Below are 23,563 nucleotides of genomic sequence, written 5' to 3'. Positions count from 1 at the left end.
TTTAGGTATCATATGAGAGAGAACGAATGGTTGCTTCTCGCTCTAAGTTCTTAATCTCATTCTGGCATGTGTTGTGATGGCAATGTGTTGGTCCCAATTAATTTCTTGAAGATTAGAGTTTCGGCTCAACACAGTAAATTAGCTTTAGAATTCTAATGGTTGGAATCTGTGAAATGCATCCTAGGTAAATATTGGTAGATCAGTTAGAAATTTTGTGTTTGTTTACTTTTCTAAGGCGAAGGTGGAAGGAGATGGGTATTTTTCAAAGGAAACAAAACATGCTTAATTTGTGGTTGTGTTCAAGAAATGTGAAACCAGCCAACCAGCCTACTGGTATAGGAGACAAGGACTTGGCCAATGCTTTTTTACTAATTCTCGTGGCTTTTGAAGACAATGACTTGGCTAATATATCTCTCTCTCTCCTCCCTATTTTTGGGTGTGTGACTCTGCTTTTCATCGTAGAGTGGTTGTGTTCAAGTAATGTGAAACCAGTTAACCAGTCTACTGGTATAGGAGACAAGGACTTGGCCAATGCTTTTTTCCTAATTCTCGTGGCTTTTGAAGACGATGACTTGGCTAATATCTCTCTCTCCTCCCTATTTTTGGGTGTTTGACTATGCTTTTCATAGCAGTTGACATTTTCCTATTTTGTTGCATTCTTACCCTCGCAGTAAACCAGACTATCAGTTTGGTCGCAGTTTTATTTACACGTGGATGTTTGTTGTGTTCCATGGAAATTACAAAACAAAGAAAAAGCATGACGAAAATCCTCCAATGCTCAAGTTAAAACTAAGAGGAGAATAGTATGTAAACGTTATTGGAAATAATAACATACTTTACCGTAAAAGATGTGATACCTTTATATAGTCATTAGAAAGTGGTTAATTCCTATTCAAGTGGCATTCTATTAAAGTAAGATTGAAATCCTATAAAGATAGGGATTGTCATCTTTGACAAATATTTATGAACGAGCAAGAGCTATCTATCTCGATAAGCAATGTGATGAGCCATATATTCTTGATTAGTGACATGGTGAATGAGCCATTCATCTGGATGAGCAATGTGGCTGATGAGTCATTTGGAAGAGCAAATGTGGCTAATGAGCCCTCAATCTGGATGAGCAATGTAACTGATGAGCCATTTATATGAATGAGCGATGTAGCTGAATGAGTCATTTGTTTGGTTGAATAATGTATGATCAAACTATCTTCTAGTCAAGCCATCTTTTGGCCGAACTATATGTAAATGAACAATGTGTAGCCAAGCCAACTTCTAATTAAACCATTTGTGGCCAAACAATGTGTGGCTGAATTATCTTCTAACTGAATCATTCATGACTAAACAATGTATGGCAGAACAATATGTGACTGAATAATATATAGTCAAACTATATTTTGATCGAATAATATGGCCGAACCACTAATACGTTTTGACCCATAAGCTATCCATAACCTGAGTTAATGGGTTAAGTATACATATATTTTAGGGATAGTGATATAGATTGTATTAGATCCATATTCAAATATAAAAATTTTAAAATATGTAAGGGGCTTAAATGAACTTTTGTGCTTTTTAAAACAATAAGAACGAAAGGGAACGCAAGAAAAGGAAAAAAAAAATTAAAAAAAAAAAACAGTTTGAAAGTATTAGTTACATTTTATTCCTATCATGCGTTGCTGCCGTTAATATTGCACAACTTCCTTGTAATTATGTATTATATTAAATATTTAATCGTTAAATTACTATGATAATTTATATAATTATTACCAAAAAAAGAATCTTATAATTCCAATTTTATAATTATAAATTTAACTCATTAATCATTAATCTTAAAATAATATATGCAATGAAAATTTATAAACTTATTAGAAGTATATATATATATATATATATATATATATATATATATATATATATATATATATATATAATGCAGTTATAACATACATAAATAATCTCTACAATAACATTCTCATTATTTTCAAAAAAATTAATAATACTTATTGAATATTGAAAAATACAATAAATAAGTTTTAAAATTACTTTTTTTTTCTTCAATATTATTATTATTATTATTATTATTATTATTATTATTATTATTATTATTATTATTACGCATAGATATAAATAATAATACATTTTAAGAGGATAAATATATAACTTATGTAAGTATAAAATTATATAAATAAGTATAAAAAATAAAAACTACAAAAATCTGCAGGGCCACTAATTCATTTTAACAGCAGAGCAAACTCAACTTCTAAAAAAAGAATTAAATTTCAAGAATCAAATATGGGCAGTACGGCATGTGTTAATTATTGACTATACAAAAGTTTTAAAAAAATATATAAAGCATTAAAATTTATTTAAGATGCAATAAAAGCACAATTCGTGGCTAGCTACACTAAGAAAAATTGGTGTAAAAAAACCCAGCACACCTTAAAAACCACTAATAATGATCTAAACTGCCCAAAAAAGAAGGGGAATAGCCAAAATTAGCACCAATATACTGGGAAAAAAACAATGACATCCAAAACAGAAACAAGTCAAGGAAAAAAAAGAACCATAAGGTTGAAATCCATTTAAAAGACTGCCATAAGAAATAGTAAAAACACCCCAAAAATCATCGATGATGATAGCAGCCGCCGAACAAAAGGGCCCAATTGTCAACTGTTGTCCCAAAGAAAGTGACAAGGGGGTGAATTGGACACTTTAGATAATTTTTCAATCCTTACTCAAGACTCAATGAAAAATTATGGCTTTGAATTTCTATGTATGTGTATAACTCTATTTTTAAGATGTAATTTAAGTGATCAAACAAGTTATGTACAAATAGCAGCTTATACACAAAATAATCACTTAACATCAAGTGTATCTTTTCACATATAAATCAGAATTTATAGGTTTAATTGTTCAAGCTCAGTATTAACTCAATAAAACAAATTCTCAACACATTCAATATATAATCAGAGAAACAAAATACTGAAAATTAAAGAGTTAAGGGAAGAAGAGAATCAAACACAATGTTTATAGTGATTCGGCTCTCTTAGCCTACATTCACTCTTCTCAAAGTCCCACTTTAAGAGTCACTCCACTATTTGATCTTTTTCAACAGGCAAGATTCAAAGTCTTTACAATCTTAGCAAGCTTCCTAGGTGCTTGAGAAACTTTACAATGTCTTTACTTCCCACAAAAGACCACAAGTTTCACAAGGTGCTTGAAAACCTTTCACACGCTTCACAAGGTGCTTGAAAACCTTCCACAAGTGTGTCCTTACACTTACACAACTTTAAATAGGTTTTGATGTAGATGAAATCACTTTCAATAACTCTTAGACACAGAATTTAATGCTAAAAGATTGAAAGAGTAGATCTACCACTCAAGCTCAAAAGTATTTGAATGAAAGTTTTAAAAATAGTACAATAAATTCTCAATGAATATGAATACTTTTATTAGATAAAATTGTAGTAAATGATGTCTTTTATAGGTGCTCTTCATTGCAAAAAACGTCTGCTAGAGAGTGTATCTAACCGCTCTTTAATTTTAAAAAAACTAGCCGTTGCCTGTTTGAAAGTCGTGCAGCAGAGTTGTGACAGGTCAGAGCATGAAAATAGTTAACTAAAATTTTCACTGGTTAACTAATTTCGTAAAATAGAAAATTTTAGCCAACGAAGAAAAATTTAGCCAACAAAACTAGTTAATTAATTTAGCTACTGTCTGACTTAAAATTTGAAATTTTGAGTTTTTGAAGCAAGTTCATAAAAATTATTTTGATCATTCAAAAACCTTAAAAATGATGTAAAAACACTTTCTAAATTCTTGAATCTAAAAACAAAATTGTTTTTAGGTCTTACATGGCATAATCTCTCAAATATTGTACAATAGACCTAAAAACTTAATTTCTATCTTAATTCTTGATGGACTTTGATTCATCTTGTGTTATTAAAGATAATAATCTCCTTTTATATCAGCCATTTCAATGAAATAATCATTCCATCAATGTCTTTGCATATCATGACCTATAAAATCACTTCAAATACTTTTGCACAAAGGGTTAATATATACTTCATTAAGTTTTGCTATCATCAAAACCAAACTCATTATAGCTTACAGGGCCTACATTAACAAAAAAAAAAAAAAGTCAATAACACTTAAGAAACCAATAACTAAAGAGGATAAAAAACAACAAATGGAAATTGACTTTGATCCCAATAAGAATTCTAATTACATACAGCACTCGAAATATTTAAAACTGCAATAGTCATTTAATTAATAGCAGCCTAAATTCTCCAAGCACCATACATAGGCAATTGTGATGTAGGATTAATAAGTGTGCATCTGCATCAAATTATAGGAAAAATACAAATTACATGGTTCGTCTATAACACATATCTTCTGAAAAACAATTAAACTATAAATTAAAAGTCATAACAGGCTGGCTCAACAATTTCCGCAATGCATAAAACAGCAAATATGATGGTTTCACTTCAGCTCTGGAGAGAGCACAAGGAGTTCTCATAATAGGGAAAAAATTGTTTAAGATTCTAATAGCATTATCTAGTAAGCTTAGCACTGGACATAATTTAAGCTTCAACACTCGAGCCAAACCTCATAGCATGCCAACCTAAGACAAAAAAACAGTGACTTTAAATCCTCATGATCGCAGAATTAACAGAGCTTAAAAGTTTTTCCCAAAAAAAAAAAAAAAAGAAACAATAAAAGTTCTGGTAGACTTACACTGGTAGTAAGCCCTTCCATGCAGAGTGTAGCCTTGTCTAGACTCCAAAAAAATCTGGTCCTACAAAAATATTTTAAAGTTCTTTAGTCAGATGATTTTGTATTAAACTGTGCATAACAATTGTATGAGAGCACTAAATGTCCAAGATTTTTTACCAATCCTTGTGTACTGGATCCACAGCAAAACAGTGCATATCAATTGACTGGCAAATAGGAGCAAATTCAGGAGCCTCTAGGCTAGTTCCCGCTGCGATCGAACCCAAAGATGCACCTTTTCTCTATCCTTCTCAATCTCCTGCCCCAAAGAAAGATATGACATTGTCCCTAAAAGGGGAATGCAGCTAAGATAGAATCAGTGAAAAGGTGAAAGAGAAAAGGGTCAATGAGGCAAAAGAGCGAAGTGGTAACCCTTGATTTTTTTATGTTTTTTTCAATATTTATTTAAATGAAAAAATTAAAATTTATTTAAATTTTAAAAATTTATTATCACATTAAATCTATAGATGCTTAATTTATTTTGGTTATAAAGTTAACTTGGATTTTTTAAAATGAAAAATATAAAGTTTAATTATGATCAGCATAAAAAATCAATAAAGAAGGCTACAATGTAAAATAACAAAATCTATTTAAGGAATTAATAGTCCTAACCAAAATCCATTGGCAAAGGTACGATGAGACATCCTTGCCTCCACTATTATGAGAACCACCGATTTATTAAGAAAGTCATTTTCAAAACAAAAACTAACCTTTGCTGGTGTGATGAGGCCCTTGGCCTCTGCACCTGTGATCTTGCTGTAACAATATTTCAATAAAACTTTCTTGACATAAGTAATATTTACTTAATTTGACCGTTTATTTTACAACAAGAGAATTTAGTTTTTTCTCTTTGCAGCTACATCTCAAGCCACTTTCAAGTATAGAAGTAGAAGCCTACATAGCTTTTTTAAGACGTATAAGAGCTGCGCTTGGCTTGTATAACGCAATGCTGGGTGAAGTGCTTGTACCTATGAAGGAAGATTTGAGAAGTGTGGAGGAAAGAGACCCAACCTACACAAGCTACGTGCACTGTTTCTTGATTTTCACTGGGCTTCTGGCATGCGAAGCCTAATTATTATGATATTCATTGAAATATTAAGGCATTTAAAAACATGTTAAAAGACTATCAATTATCATAAAAATGAATGAGAAAGAAGTTATCAAATTCAGAAAATATTCATACCCTTTGCAGCTGATTCTCCAACTGATCCCTCAGGAATACATCCAATTATATTATACATGATATACATTTCCACAAGCTAAAGCAATAAACGGAATATTATATGCCAGGGATTTCCACTACCTAACCCCTATGATCTCTGTCAGCCAATGCTAAAGGAAATCAGACAGGTTAACTTGTCTGACTGAAATTCAAAGAAGGGATAACAAATCTTCCAAACGTGACTGCCAAGACCTGGAATAACTTTCATATCATGACTAAAAGCATCAGTGTCCCCACCTGGAATATTCCTAAAACTCTAAATCACATGTGACTCATCTTACATAGCATCTAATATAGACTAAAATAATAATTTTAATAATCTAAAATTGAAGAAAGTTAAAATGCAATAATAATAAGGGGAAATTACCAAAAAAATCATTTACTTTCATATTTTTTCAATTACCCTATACTTTAATAATTACCAATTAAAAACTACACTTTGGAAAGTTGAACAACTGTACCCCACCACCACAGAGAGAGAGAGAGAGTTTCAACATTACAAAACGGAGTCCAGACCAGAAACATAAATATCCCATTTCAAATTTTTGTATTGATCATTTGAAAACGGTCAGAAAATTTTGAAAGATCTTTTTGCAAGGTATATACAGTGATTTGATTTTAGGATTTCAATTTGGGAGTCTTGAATTCAAGTCCAATTACAGTGTAGGATTGGAGATTTTATCTGCACTCAGATACATACCAGGAGTTGTTTTAATCTCCACAGAGCTACTCCAAGGCATCAATGCACAAACAAATGACACTGCGTCAGTCTGTAACTTATCCAAATCCTTATTCCCAGCACAAAATTCCTGGACAAAAATAATAGTATTTCGCTTTTAGATACCACAGACTCCTGATTGGCATTCACAAAACAGATAATAAGCAGTAAATACCATGATTGAGTATAATTTCATATTCTGCCTGATTCTCCATGCAACCAAAAAGGTATTGTAAATCGCACAAACAACACAAATTTTATAAACAATAGTTAAAAAATGAATAGATGAATGGAATAGAAGATATTTCTCAACCATGCAAGCTCGGATTTCCATTTAGCCTTGGGTTAAGCAGGGCATGTCCGTGACACTGAGAGACCAAGACAATCGATCCCACCGTCTGTCGAGCCATGAGAGGAGACACATCGTGTGAGGGAGGTGAATGGTTAGGGTTTATGGCAGAGAAAAATAAGTATTTCTGCCTCCTGTGGGGAAGAGAATATCAATGACAATGAAAAGCAAAACTGATCGATGAGAACAGAGGCATGGGTCGGGAGGTGGACAGTTAGCTTCCTTGATGAAAAAATTTAGCTTTCATTTTTTCCCTTTTTACTCTCATTTAATCCATTTTTTTTAAATAAAAAAATATGCCTTTCCAAATTCGTCAAATATCATCCGTTCAATTAAGTTTTTATTTTAAAAATTTAATATCAATTATATATTTTTTTTATTTTAAATAATTTTAAATTTAATCTCTAAAAATATATAAATTATATTACATTATTATCTTTCAAATCAGTTTAAATTTATTCTTTTTTTTTATTCTTTAATTTAATGTGTTCTATTTATCTAATTAAAACTTTCATATGTCTATACTTCACATGATCAAATCACCTTAATCTCTATAATACAACGGTTATAATTTTATTAAATTTAAAGTCCGAGCATCTTCAATTGAAGGGACCTACCATCAAATTTTATAGCAACTAATTTTATACTAATTTAAAATATTAACTATTCTAATGCATTTATCCTTTATTAATTTTAATTAAAGAATTTTATCTTAAATTTTAATAAAATAAATATGGATGAAAATATTTAATTAAAAGTGAAAATTTTAAAATAGAAACAAAATAAATAAAAATATAAAAGTTTTATATTAGCAAAATCTAGGATTTAGTTAATTTTCACAAATTTTAATAAAATAATATATATACATTTGGCAATATTTAATTAGATGTAAATTTGAAAAAATATGAGATCATAAAGTTTTAAAATTATAAAGCAATAAAAATTTTATTAAAATTAGTGATATTTTAAAATGATTTCCTCCAATCAACTTTTTTACTAAACTTACTAATAGTAATGTATTTTAACATAAGTAAATCATTAAAATTAGTGGCAGTAATGTTAAAATTAATATTAGGGGTCGGTATGGGACAAAAACGTTGAAGAGATGGTATTTAGATTTCTTATTACTTTTATTTTTAATAAAACTTTTATATTTTTATTTATTTTGTTTCTTTTTCAAAAAAAATTTCAATTCTAATTAAGTATTTTCATTTTTTTTAAATAATATTTTCACGTATTATATATTTTATAAAAAAAATTATTAAAATTGATGAAATCCTTAATTAAAAGTAATAAATTACGGATGCATTACAATAATTAATTTTTTTTAAATTACTATAAAATTAGTTGCTAATAAAATTAGAATAATCACGTATTATGTACAGCAAAATATATATATATTTTTTATTTTCATAGCTCTACAAACATTGTGACTAATAAAAAAATTATATATCTTAAATATTTTACATATTTTTATTTAAAAAAAAAATTGTCTGGCTTCTAGTCTTAACGGTAACTTGTAATGCATTAGAAAAATTTTATAAACTCTTATCACAATATCTAATATATTAGAGAAATTTATGAAATTCTATCATAATTAATTATATTAATTTTTATTTTATTTAATTAAGATGAATATTTTGTAAATATATATTTAATTTATTTTCTTGATTTTATTATTTTGTTATTTTTTTTAAATATTTTATAGAAATTCAATACCTTACCTAATGGTAAAGGTATGTCAAATGAAAATCATAGAAATAATGAATTCTTGATATGAGTATTATTTGTCATCAAATTGTGGTAAAATTTAACGTTAATAAAAATTTATATTTTTAAACAAGTAAATGAAATATTAATTTAATAAATATTTTATATTGTAGATACCATATTTTGATCGATTCTCAAATGCATAAACTTGTGTAATTAATATACAATTTTGTAATTTAATTTCAAATACTTTCTTGAATGGTTCTCCTATTTTAATCTGATTACCTGACCACAGGTCATTTTCTCTGAACTGGTAATAATCTAAGTCATTTCCCAGATAAATAATAAATTCCAAGTTTATTCAGCCTCATATACGCTCAAGTTAAATGTTTTTCTGATCTCTCCGTCTCTACTCAACCTGTTCGGATTGATGTCGGATCTTCGGACCATCTAATCTTGTATTTTGTTGTTTTCCGATTTCTTTGTTTTTAAAATTCCAAATTACTGGTAGTTTGGTAATCAGGTATCTCGCTCGAATTATTCAAATGTTTCTTAACCAAGTTAATGTTTATCCGATCTCTAAATAATTGTCCCAATCCCAATAAATTATTTCGACTAGGGCCCGATCTCAAGTCATTTTTCATATCATTAAAAATCATTCTAAATGTTTCAAAGTTTCAATCGATATTTGGTCACAAGGTCTTACGATTCCATGTTCGTTTTTCCAATCTCTTTAAGTGGTCGTGTTCTATGATCAATAATCGATCTCAGGTCCTATGTTTGATTTTATTTTAACAGATTAGGAGTTAATTCAGTATTTACGCAAACTTGGTTTTGATATTTTCCAATCTCATCAAGAATTGATAACAAAAACTTAATTCATTTCTAGAGATAAAAAAATACAGTCATTCAGCAGGAAGATCTTCCCTAGCCGGCTCTTCAGGTATATTTTCAATATTCTCTCCCTCCTCTCTCTCTTGTTCTTTTTCACTCTCGGCCTCAATACCAGGGGCGAGCTTCTCCAACCAGGTGAAGTCTTCTTCAGGGTAGCGCTTCACCAGCTCAGCTAGGAGATCGCTGTGGGTATTCACATAAGCACCGGCCTCCTTCACCAGAGCTTCGTCCTCCTTAGCCCTTATCTCTTTGGAGAATTGGGCCAGATTTGCAACCCTGCTGGCTCGAGCGTCTTCAAGTTCCCTCTCCAGTCGAGCTGTTCTTTCCTCATAAGACCTCACCTGGCCCTCTAAGTCAGCTATCCAATCATTAGCAACCAAGAGTTGGGTCTTTGCAGCTGCCGCATCCTAGACCGCCTTGAGGATCTCCCTCCTTAAGAGATGGGCCTTCTCTCTGATCACTTGCTATCTTGTAACTGCCTCCAAGCCCAAACTCATTGTCTGAGTTAGAAGATCTTCTATGCTCTCCTGGGCCATTCGAGTCCGATATTTTGGAAAATAGATTAAAGTGCCCAAGACTTTTGCCAGATCAGGATTTCCCCGAACCAAGTAGTTCCTCTCCAATGATTGAAGTAGAACCTGAGTGCCTCGAAAAGCGATCGAACGGCTGGGATGGCTGATCCAAAAGAGTCGCCCTTGGTACCCGAAGAGATCGGAGGTGGAGGAGGAGGTTCAACATGTTTAATGGGAGGTTCCACGGTGATGACCTCTGCTTCCGAGGCCAGATGTTCTCCAGGTCGGAATGGAGAGCTCAGTACTTCCAACAAAGCCTATCTCTGTGCTTGGGTAGCGGCAACAGCTTCTTTCATCTCCAACACTTTTCGGGCGAGCTCCCTCTTCCGCTTACGGCTTTCCTTTATAGTTTTACCCCCTGCCATACCTGCACAAAAGCAAGTTAGTGAGATCGCTAAGACCAAAAGACCTAAAGTTCAGGTTTTGTCGATCTCGAGGCTGAGGTTAGAGATGTAACACCCCTATTTGCATAGCCTGGTATATTTTACTGTTCCGGTGACCGGTGTTGGTCCGGACAATTAAGGGGATTAGAACTACACTTAAGATAACTAAATAAGCCATAAACACAAATAATTAGTAATTGTCAATTAGTTAAGTATAAATAAGAGAAACAGAACATAAGAAATTAAACGAGCCGAGAGTCACAGCAATGGGTGACCTTCTCGGGAACGACTGCGAAGTCGTTTTAAACTCAAATTTCGAACAGTAAAATGTGACGCTGTGGTCCTTAGGACCATTACGAACACAGTGGAAAGGAAAAAAAATCATGAAAAAGAACTGTTAAGCCAATCAAATAATTAGGTCAGAGAGCCGAAAGAATTATTGAATTATTTGCAAACCGGGATGAACCGGTGAGGGGCAATTTGGTCAATTGACCCCGAGAGCTGACTCCTGACCTAACTGTCAAATAAAATAGAAGAAAAGAAAATTTTAGAATCGAGAATTAAACTTAAGAACTAATAGAAAAAAAATAAATAGAAAAAAAAAAAGAAAATGGACAAGTCAAAAGGTGATGACATCATGCATGACCTCATGCATGATGCCATAAAAATAATACTTAATATATTTACTTAATTGGAATTTTTGGGTCTTCCATAAGTAAATAAAAGAAAAGAAAAGAAAAACAAAAATTATTGTCTTCCTTATCCCAAACAAGCCACCCACTTCTCTCTCCCTTAGCTCTCTCTCTCAAACTCCATTGAAGCTCCCAATTTAAGCTTCATACACCCCAATTTAACCATAAATTGCCCTAAAGTCCTTAAGTAAATCTTACCTCTAGACCTAGATAAACACTTTGGGAGCAAGAAGGAAAAGAAAACTTGGAGAATTGAAGAATTAGGAAATCTATAAATTGAGGTAAGTGCAATTTCAAGTTTAGATTCTTATTGAATTCATGAATTTAAGTTTATGTGTGATGAAATTGCATTAGAAATAAAGAAAATCATGCTTAAATAAGGGAAGAGAGAATGTGGCAGCCATAGAACCCTAAGGTTTTGATGGTATTTAGTTAAGTTAAACATGAAATCTTGGTGAATAGATGTTATATATGTGAATTGTATATTTAGATTACATGAATTGTGAAGAGTGGACAAACTTAGGGTTTTGGACATTAGGGTTTAGAGACCAAAAATGTGAAAAACTTGTAAATGGTGTTTTTGACCTAATGTGAAGTGAGAAATGGTCATTTGTGACCTAAAGTGTTGTGTTTGAAGTGTTTGAATCAAAAGCCAATTCGGAAGCATGACCAAATTTCCTTTGAGGGACCAAAAATGAAATTTTACAAGTCCAATTGGTATGGGACCAATTGGGAATGAAAATAGGCACTAAATGACACAATTTTCATTTAGGAAGCATGCCCAAAAAGTGACCAAAACCTAATGAACAAATTGACCAAAGTTGAAAATCTGTAGGCTGCCCTGTATAAACTGACCAAATGAACAGTGTTTGTTCATTTGGTCATAACTCGAGCTAGGCAGGTCAAAATGACTTGAAATTTTACCAGTGGTTAGATGAGATATATACTTAAAACTTTTATGAAGAACACAAACCCAAATTATGCCATTAACCCAATCAAATTACTAAGCAAAGTTGAATCACTGAATCTGCAGAACTGCAGATTTACCATATGAATAGTAAAGTTTCAATGGCTATAACTCTCTCTAGAAAACTCCGATTTAAGCGATTCTTGAACTGATAGAAACCTAAGACATGGTAGAACATTTCATATGAAGAAAATTAGACCAAATTATGGACTTAACTTCATCAAATTGCTGAACGAAGTTGGATCAATAAATCTGCTAGAACTAAAATCTGTAGCATGAACAATAACTCTATTTTGGCTATAACTTAAGCTAAAAAACTTCAATTGGAGTGATTCAAAAAGGAGAATAAACTTAAGACAATAGGGAACATTTTCTATGAAGAAAGTTTTGCCAAATTCCAACAGTAGAATGACCAATGGAATAGTGTAACCTAAGGCACTAAAACTAAAAATTTTCAATTTTGCCTAAAGGACTTAAGTTTTGAGAAAATGGTCAAAACCAACAAGTTTGGTGATCAAAATGTGGTATGTGGGTGAAGTTGGAATTTCCATACCTATTAAGCTTTAGAAAGTCAATAATTTGACTTGAATAGTATAGTGAATAGTAACCCGAAACATAAAAATTTCAAGAACGTCGAGTTTAGCACATTAGAGTTGGGTAAAAGTGAAGTTAAATTTATTTTTGGATTTTTGCTAAGTTATGGTACTGAAACACTGTGAAACTGTGTGTTTCAGCTGAAAAAGACTTGGAAGCTCTGAGAGACTGAGTCAAGGCCTAGAGGCGACTCACGTCAAGTCTGTGCACAATAATTATTGTTTAAATATTTTATTCTTGAAAATTTGACTTCTGTATTAATTATGTATTGTGTTGCCATTTTATGATCGCAAATATGACTTTGGAAATTGATCAGATTTCTCACAAATTATTTGATTAAATTGTTTTGAATTGATTTTGTGTTCACACTTAGCATGACAGTGCCTTATTATTCCTCCTCCATTTATGGGGTGAGATCGATTATTTTCCTTCCTCTCTGGTTTACCAGTTGAGGTTGTAGATCGGATGAGTACTCATTAGCTAGCTAGCCACCTCCCTCATTGATTTCGATTAGTGGGGTTGTAGATTGCTTTGTCGTGGTGTATAACGCGGCATTGATCGGAAATTTTGTGTCATGACTTAAGTTGTGTATGAATTGGCAACACTGTGTTTCTTAAATTATTTGACTAAATTGTGTTATTATGAGTTTTGATAATTTGTGAAATGTGATTGAGAAATATTTAAATTGTGTTTTGTTAATGAATGATTTATGTATTGTATTTAAAATTTTTATTATGCACCACTGAGTATTTTTATACTCAGCGATAGCTTGTTTTGCTATCGCAGATAAGAGCAAGGAGAAAGCAGCAGAGTGAGCTGCTATTGATATTGAAGACTTCATTGACCTTTTCTGTACGGGTATTGTTTTATACCCTTGTAGTTATTTTGATGCAAATACTGTAATGTCATAAGTATCAATGTAAAGTGAGCAGTTGTATAATAAATTGTAATAATATTATTTTTTTTTGAACTTCTTTTTGTAAATTAAGATTTATAGTTTGTGAATTTCATACTTTATGCACTGTGAATGAAGTTATTAAATATTTTGAGATGATAAACTTTGATTAGATTGTGGAATTATTTTTGAAGTGGATTGAATTGAGTTGACTTGAAATTATTTGGTGGTTGGGTGTTGTGAAAAATTTTTGGAAGTGTTTTTCTCAGGTGTTTGAAGAACTGTTTTCTCCAAATACAAACGGCGCTCTGCCGAAATTTTTATAAAAATTGCAGAAGAATAAAATGGACAAAATTTTTACTAGTTTATAAGCTTTGAATAAATGGTTTTAATTCCTACCAAAACGCTCACCACTTCCAAAATGTAAGAAAATGATTTTAAAATCTCTTGTAGTGTCTTAATGAATTATCGGTAGGTGAAGTTCGGTAGTTCATTAGGTATTCTACGGGATCATGTTATGCCTTACAGAGGGGTAAGGTGTGACATGTTTTAGTGGTATCAGAGCATGGTTTTATAATAAATTTTGACTATGCATGTGAATATTTCTTTGACAAGTACAACTGCTCAAGTGTCTTTAATTGATACATATAACATATTTACATCATGAATATGCACTAACGGAGGTCAACCTCCTTGTGTTTGATCTCAGGAAGTAGAAAATTTGGGAAAATGGAATGAAAGAAGGAGATTATTCTGTAGAACAATCTGTTGAGGCTGAGGTTCAAGGGGAAGCCCCAGCAGTCCAGAACGTGAGTGGGTCAGCTACTCTAGCTCTTACTCTAGTACCGCAGTTCCCTGCTCAGTTTGCACAGCAGATGGCTGCATTTTTCCAGCAAATTGCAGGAAATGTGCCACCCCAAGCTCATATGCAAGCACCTGTAGCACAACCACAGCCCTCAGCTTGGCAATATGAAAAATTGATGAAATTTGGGGCCACCGAGTTTAAAGGCACTGTGGATCCACTGGAGGTAGAACAGTGGTTGGAAAGAATTGAATGGGTTTTCAGGAAGCTGCAGTGTACTGAAGAATTAAAGAATTAAAATTCGAATATTCAATATCTCTTCTCCAAGGTGATGCATATGAATGGTGGAAGACCATCTCCCATAACCTAGTCGAGCCACCTGTGTTGACTTGGTCAGACTTTTTGAGGGAGTTTCGACAAAAGTGGGTCCCTGATGCATATGTGGATATGAAGTTACAAGAATTCTTGAGTTTGAAACAAGGGGACAGAACCATAGCAGAATATGAGAGAGACTTCTCTTGACTGAGCCACTACGCTAGAAGCTTAGTCTCCACCCCCAGAGATAGATGTAAGAGGTTTGAGGCCGAGTTAAGGCCGAATCTGAGAATGAAAGTTGTGGGTTTCCGACATCAGAATTTCTCTGAGTTGATTTCACAGGCCCTGGAACTGGAAAGGATAGAATCAGAAGGGGCAGTGAAGAAGGGTACACAAGAGAAAGAGAAGACTGAAAAAACTACTAGACAAGCACCTGAGAGTGGTTCTGGGGAGAGGAAACAGTTTGGGGGATCCAGCTCCCGTAGATCTGGCAGAGGTAGATTCTCTGGCCAAAGACCACCTAGGTTTGGTCAGCAGACTCATTAGGCACCCTGAGGAGCTTTATCAGTCCGGCAGTGTGAAACCTGTGGTAAAACACACGGTGGGGTGTGTTTCAAGGCCACCGGTGCATGTTTTAACTGTGGAGGGAGCGAACATTTCGCTAAGGATTGTACTTGTCCGCGCCGGTCTGGACCTTCTGCTACATCTGAGGGATCAGCCCAAGTCTCTGCACCTAGAGGATCACAGCCAGTTGGTAGAGGTAGAGGCAGAGGTAGGGGTCCTGGTAACACTCCTGGGAGTCAAAAATCTTTAGCGACCGGTATCGATGGCGCACGATCGAGTGTATACTATGCGTCAGAGAGAGGAAGCTGAAACATCAGACGTAGTAGCTGGTATTTTCTCCATTCTTGATCAAGATGTACATGTGTTATTTGATCCTGGCTCCACACATTCGTATGTTAGTGCTAGTGTGATGTATTCTACTGCTATCCAGTGTGTACCAATGGATTATGATGTGCTAGTAACTAGTCCATTAGGCCAGGAGGTCAGGGTAAATAAATTATATAGGGATTATCCTTTGATGATCCAAGGACACACTTTTCTGTCTGATTTGATTGAAATGCCCTTCAGAGATTATGACATTATCTTAGGCATGGATTGGTTAGCCAGGCATCATGCGATGATTGACTGTAGACTGAAGACAGTTACTTTTGGTCTTCCTCAGTATGGTGATGTAGTAATACATGGGGAGAGGCAGTTATTGCCTTCAAACATCATTTCAGCTGCACTGGCCAGAAAAATGATTAGGAAGGGGTGTGAGGTGTACTTGGCACATGTGATAGACACCAAAGTGGATAGTCCAGCACTGTGGGACATCCCTACTGTATGTGACCTTCCGGATGTGTTTCCTGATGAATTGCCAGGATTACCTCCAGAAAGAGAGGTGCAGTTTGAAATTGATGTTATGCCTGGTGTGGACCCAATCTCCATAACGCCATACAGAATGGCACCAGCAAAACTAAAAGAATTGAAAGTACAGTTGCAAGAGTTGCTTAACAAGGGCTTCAACCTCCCTAGTGTGTCACCTTAGGGAGCACCAGTATCGTTTGTAAAGAAGAAGGATGGCACTCTCCAGTTATGCATTGACTATCGGCAGTTGAATAAGGTGACAATAAAGAATAGATACCCATTACCCCGCATTGATGACTTGTTTGATCAGTTGAGAGGTGCAGCTGTATTCTCCAAAATTGACCTGAGATCAGGTTATTATCAGCTGAAAATACAAGAGCAGAGTATTTCTAAAACTGCCTTTAGAACCTGCTATGGCCATTATGAGTTCTTGGTCATGTCATTCGGGTTAACTAATGCTCCAGCTGCTTTTATGGATCTGATGAACACTATTTTCAGACTATACCTCGACCAGTTTGTTGCGGTATTTATTGATGATATATTGGTCTATTCGAGGAATGCAGAAGAGTATGATAGACATCTGAGGATTGTACTACAGACTTTGAGGGAGAAACAGCTATATGCCAAATTGTCGAAATGTGAATTTTGGTTGAAGGAGATATCCTTTTTGGGGCACATAGTATCAGCACAGGGTATTAAGGTAGATCCTAGCAAGATAAAAGCTGTCCTTAATTGGAGGCCACCCAGAAATGTCACAGAAATTCGTAGTTTTCTGGGTTTAGCTGGATACTATCGTAGATTTGTGAAGGGATTCTCCATGTTGGCATCTCCATTGACCAAGTTGCTTAGGAAAGATGTAAAATTTCAGTGGACGGATAAATGCCAACAGAGTTTTGATAAATTAAAGAAATGTTTGACTGAAGCTCCAGTCCTTACTTTACCTACTCTGGGTAAGGAATACACAGTTTATAGTGATGCTTCTCATAATGGGTTAGGCTGTGTATTGATGCAAGATCGAAATGTCATTGCCTATGCATCACGCCAGCTAAAAACGCATGAGAGGAATTACCCGACACATGATTTGGAGCTTGTAGCTATTGTGTTCGCTCTTAAGATCTGGAGGCACTATTTGTATGGGGAGAAATGTTACATCTACACAGATCATAAGAGTTTGAAGTATTTGGGTACCCGAAAAGAACTGAATTTGAGACAGAGGAGATGGTTAGAGTTGATAAAAGACTATAATTGTCTGATAGACTATCAGCCAGGGAAAGCTAATGTTGTGGCTAACGCCTTAAGTTGCAAGACTATGGCAAGTCTACAAGTTACTCCTTTGTCTTTGGTGCATGAGTTAAGATCATTACATGCCAGCTTAGAGGTTAATAACGATGGACAGACAACAGTTGCATGGCATGTACAACCAGTGTTGATTGATCAGATTAGAATGACTGCTCAGAATGATCAGAAATATCAGAAGCTGTTGGAAGAAGTCCGACAGGGCAAGAAACCAGAATTCTCAATAAGAGATGATGGTCTATTGCTACACCAGGGAAGAATGTGTGTTCCTAATGATTTTGATTTGAGGCAGATCATTTTGAAGGAAGCACACGAGTCTCCTTTTGCCATGCACCCTGGTGGCACAAAAATGTATAGAGGGCTAAAGGAGCATTACTGATGGATGGGTATGAAAAGAGATATGGCAGAGTTTATATCCAAATGTCTAACTTGTCAGCAAGTAAAGGCAGAGCATCAAGTACCCACTAGGTTGTTACATCCACTACCAGTACCAGAATGGAAATGGGAGAGAATAACAATGGATTTTGTGATGGGACTTCCAAAGACACAGAAGAGTCATGATGCAGTATGGGTCATTATTGACAGACTGACCAAGTCTGCTCATTTTCTGCCAGTCCGGATGGACTACAGTTTAGAAAGATTGGCCAGGTTGTACATTGATGAGATTATGAGATTGCATGGAGTGCCAGTATCCATCGTATCAGACAGAGATCCTAGGTTCACTTCTAGATTTTGGGGTAGTCTTCAGAGAGCCCTAGGAACTAGATTGAACTTCAGTACTGCATTCCACCCACAGACAGATGGCCAGTCTAAGAGGGTAATTCAGATCTTGGAGGATATGCTACGGGCTTGTGTGATTGAGTTTGAGGGTAGTTGGGATACACACTTGACTTTGATTGAGTTTGCTTACAACAACAACTACCAATCAAGCATTGGGATGCCTCCATATGAAGCTTTATATGGCAGAAAATGTAGAACCCCGTTGTGTTGGGATGACGTGGGTGAAAGAAAGATGATTTGACCCAAAATTGTTCAGCAAATGAGGAGAAGATCAGAGTAATAAGAGATCGACTTAAGACTGCATCAGACCGTCAAAAGTCCTACATTGATTTGAAAAGAAGGGATATTGAGTATGCAGTGGGTGAAAAAGTTTTCCTCAAGGTTTCTCCTTGGAAGAGAATTATGAGATTTAGCAGGAAAGGGAAACTAAGCCCTCGTTTCATTGGGCCATATGAGGTTCTGGAAAGAGTGGGTCCTTTGGCATATCGTTTGGCACTACCTCCAGAGTTGGAGAAGATACATAATGTTTTCCATGTGTCTATGTTGAGGAGGTATCGATCAGACCCATCTCATGTACTACCAATAGAGGAAATGGAAGTGAATCCAGACCTCACATATGAAGAACCCATAGAGATTCTGGCTTATGAGGTGAAGCAACTACGAAAGATACCATTGGTAAAAGTGCTGTGGAACCATCATTCGGGCCAGGAGGCTACTTGGGAACAAGAGTAGGACATGAGGAGACAGCACCTACAGCTGTTCAGAGATTGATACCAGGTAAAATTTCGAGACGAAATTTATTTAGGGGGGGGGGGGGAGGAGAAACACCCCTATTTGTATAGCCTGGTATATTTTACTGTTTCGGTGATCGGTGTCGGTTCGGACAATTAAGGGGATTAGAACCACTCTTAAGACAACTAAATAAGCCATAAACACAAATAATTAGTAATTGTCAATTAGTTAAGTATAAATAAGAGAAACAGAACATAAAAAGTTAAATGAGCCGAGAGTCACAGTGATGGGTGACCTTCTTAGGAACGACTGCGAAGTCGTTTTAAACTCAAATTTTGAACCGTAAAATGTGATGCTGCAGTCCTTAGGACCATTAGAAACACAGTGAAAGGAAAAAATCACGAAAAAGAACTGTTAAGCCAGTCAAATAATTAGGTCAGGGAGCCAGAAGAATTATTGAATTATTTGCAAATTGGGATGAACCGGCGAGGGGCAATTTGGTCAATTGACCCCGAGAGCTGACTCCTGACCTAACTATCAAATAAAATCGGAGAAAAGAAAATTTCAGAATCGAGAATTAAATTTAAGAACTAATAGAAAAAAATAAATAGAAAAAAAAAGAAGAAAATGGAAAAGTCAAAAGGTGATGACATCATGCATGACCTCATGCATGATGCCATAAAAATAATACTTAATATATTTACTTAATTGGAATTTTTGGGTCTTCCATAAGTAAATAAAAGAAAAGAAAAGAAAAACAAAAATCATTGTCTTCCTTATCCCAAACAAGCCGCCCAGTTCTCTCTCCCTTAGCTCTCTCTCTCAAACTCCATTGAAGCTCCCAATTTAAGCCTCATACACCCCAATTAACCATAAATTCCCCTAAAGTCCTTAAGTAAATCTTACCCCTAGACCTAGATAAACACTTTGGGAGCAAGATGGAAAAGAAAACTTGGAGAATTAAAGAATTAGGAAATCTACAAATTGAGGTAAGTGCAATTTCAAGTTTAGATTCTTATTGAATTCATGAATTTAAGTTTATGTGTGATGAAATTACATTAGAAATAAAGGAAATCATGCTTAAATAAGGGAAGAGAGAATGTGGCAGCCATGGAACCCTAAGGTTTTGATGGTATTTAGTTAGGTTAAACATGAAATCTTGGTGAATAGATGTTATATATGTGAATTGTATATTTAGATTACATGAATTGTGAAGATTGGACAAACTTAGGGTTTTGGGCATTAGGGTTTAGAGACCAAAAATGAGAAAAACTTGTAAATGGTGTCTTTGACCTAATGTGAAGTGAGAAATGGTCATTTGTGACCTAAAGTGGTGTGTTTGAAGTGTTTGAATCAAAAGCCAATTCGGATTGGATATGGTCAGCATGACCAAATTTACTTTGAGAGACCAAAAATGAAATTTTACAAGTCCAATTGGTATGGGACCAATTGGGAATGAAAATAGGCACTAAATGACACAATTTTCATTTAGGAAGCATGCCCAAAAAGTGACCAAAACCTAATGAACAAATTGACCAAAGTTGAAAATCTGTAGGCTACCCTGTATAAACTGACCAAATGAACAGTGTTTATTCGTTTAGTCATAACTCAAGCTAGATAGGTCAAAATGACCTGAAATTTTACTAGTTGTTAGATGAGATATAGACCTAAAACTTTCATGAAGAACACAAACCCAAATTATGCCATTAACCCAATCAAATTACTGAGCAAAATTGAATCACTGAATCCGCAGAACTATAGATTTACCATATGAACAGTAAAGTTTCAATGGCTATAACTCTCACTAGAAAACTCCAATTTAAGCGATTCTTGAACCGATGGAAACCTAAGACATGGTAGAACATTTCATATGAAGAAAATTAGACCAAATTATGGACTTAACTTGATCAAATTACTGAACGAAGTTGGATCAATAAATCTGCTAGAACTAAAATCTGCAGCATAAACAGTAACTGTATTTTGGCTATAACTTGAGCTACAAAACTCCAATTGGAGTGATTCAAAAAGAAGAATAAAATTAAGACAATAGGGAACATTTTCAATGAAGAAAGTTTTGTCAAATTTCAACAGTAGAATAATCAATGGAACAGTGTAAACTAAGGCACCAAAACTGAAAATTTTCAATTTTGCCTAAAGGACTTAAGTTTTGAGAAAATGGCCAAAACCAACAAGTTTGGTGACCAAAATGTGGTATGTGGGTGAAGTTGTAATTCCCATACCTATTAAGCCTTAGAAAGTCAACAATTTGACTTGAATAGTATAGTGAATAGTAACCCAAAACACAAAAATTTCAAGAACGTCGAGTTTAGCACATTAGAGTTGGGTAAAAGTGAAGTTAAATTTATTTTTGGATTTATGCTAAGTTATGGTACTGAAACACTGTGAAACTGTGTGTTTCAGCTGAAAAAGACTTGAAAGCTCTGAGAGACTAAGTCAAGGCCTAGAGGCGACTCACGTCAGGTCTGTGCACAATAATTATTGTTTAAATATTTTATTCTTAAAAATTTGACTTCTGTGTTAATTATGTATTGTGTTGACATTTTATCATCGCAAATATGACTTTGGAAATTGATCAGATTTCTCACAAATTATTTGATTAAATTGTTTTGAATTGATTTTGTGTTCACACTTAGCATGATAGTGCCTTATTATTCCTCCTCCATTTATGGGGTGAGATCGATTATTTTCCTTCCTCTCTGGTTTACCAGTTGAGGTTGTAGATCGGATGAGTACTCATTAGCTAGCTAGCCACCTCCCCATTGATTTCGATTAGTGGGGTTGTAGATTGCTTTGTCGTGGTATACAACGTGGCATTGATCGGAAATTTTGTGTCATGACTTAAGTTGTGTATGAATTGATGACATTGTGTTTCTTAAATTATTTGACTTAATTGTGTTATTATGAGTTTTTATAATTTGTGAAATGTGATTGAAAAATATTTAAATTGTGTTTTATTAATAAATGATTTATGTATTATATTTAAAATTTTTATTGTGCACCACTGAGTATTTTTATACTCAGCGATAACTTGTTTTGCTGTCGCAGATAAGAGCAAGGAGAAAGCAGCAGAGTGAGCTGCTATCGATATTGAAGACTTCATTAACCTTTTCTGTACGGGTATTGTTTTATACCCTTGTAGTTATTTTGATGTAAATACTGCAATGTCATAAGTATCAATGTAAAGTGAGCAGTTGTATAATAAATTGTAATAATATTTTTTTTTTTTGGAACTTCTTTTTGTAAATTAAGATTTATAGTTTGTGAATTTCATACTTTATGCACTGTGAATGAAGTTATTAAATATTTTGAGATGATAAACTTTGATTAGATTGTGAAATTATTTTTGAAGTGGATTGAATTGAGTTGACTTGAAATTATTTGGTGGTTGGGTGTTGTGAAAAATTTTTGGAAGTGTTTTTCTCAGGTGTTTGAAGAACTGTTTTCTCCAAATACAAACGGCACTCTGCCGAAATTTTTATAAAAATTATGGAAGAATAAAATGGATAAAATTTTTACTAGTTTATAAGCTTTGAATAAATGGTTTTAATTCCTACCAAAACGCTCACCACTTCCAAAATGTAAGAAAATGATTTTAAAATTCCTTGTAGTGTACTTAATGAATTATCGGTAGGTGAAGTTCGGTATTTTATTAGGTATTATACGGGATCATGTTATGCCTTACAGAGGGGTAAGGTGTGACAAGAGAGTTACTGTAACACCCCTATGTTAGGTAGTGCGTTCTACTGTTCCTGTGATCAGTGTTGTCCGGACTGCTAGGATGCCTAGAACTACACTTAGATATTGATGAGGAGACATAAAATAATAAAATATAAGAAAAGAAAATACAAGAAAAACAAAAGAAAAATAATAGCAATGAAATGTAACCAAGTTAAACGAGCCGAGAACCCTAGCGATGGGTGACCGCACCGGGAAGTCACAGCGTGGACCGTTGACTAGCCCTGGACCGCAGGGAACCCTGAAAAATATTTTTAAGACTCAAATAGACATTTATTTAAGCATAAATACCATTAAAAATATCAAAGAAAAATTAATTAATTAATTAGTACAAAGAAAAGTAAAAAATCGAAAAACGGACAAAATCCGGTGTTACCAAAAAATCGTGAATGCAACCCGAACAGGGGCATTGTGGTCATTTGATATCCCGAGTTATCTTTTGACCTAAATGTCCATTAAAAATAAATAATATTACACTTGGAAAATGTCATGAAAAATTAAATTAGTGGTACCTAATGTAAATAGCAAAAATGAGGAGCTTAATGTGGGAAAATGAAATCTTATATTAAACTAATATTTAATTTAAGCTTAGTGCTCCACTCACCCATCAAAGTGGACCACTAACTGATCATCTTGGGCAGAATACACATGTTCATCTTCAACCTTAGAACCAGCCGAAATTTGCTCCCAACAAACCTCCATT

The 23,563-nt window shown here is 34.2% G+C and overlaps 1 long non-coding RNA gene across 1 annotated transcript; it reads right to left on the bottom strand.

The window, feature by feature from the left end:
* Positions 1-4,318: 4,318 nt before the first annotated feature.
* LOC110648081 (uncharacterized) lies at positions 4,319-7,316 on the bottom strand. The gene is made up of 3 exons (XR_002493510.2): positions 4,894-7,316; positions 4,738-4,798; positions 4,319-4,624 (listed from the first exon to the last, which is right to left on the bottom strand). It is a non-coding gene; the product is annotated as an uncharacterized LOC110648081 (long non-coding RNA).
* Positions 7,317-23,563: the final 16,247 nt, after the last annotated feature.

The sequence above is a fragment of the Hevea brasiliensis genome, unplaced genomic scaffold, assembly GCF_030052815.1.
Source record: "Hevea brasiliensis isolate MT/VB/25A 57/8 unplaced genomic scaffold, ASM3005281v1 Scaf1, whole genome shotgun sequence".
In the NCBI taxonomy this organism is placed as follows: Eukaryota; Viridiplantae; Streptophyta; class Magnoliopsida; order Malpighiales; family Euphorbiaceae; genus Hevea; species Hevea brasiliensis.
This window is presented reverse-complemented; position numbering and strand designations above follow the sequence as displayed.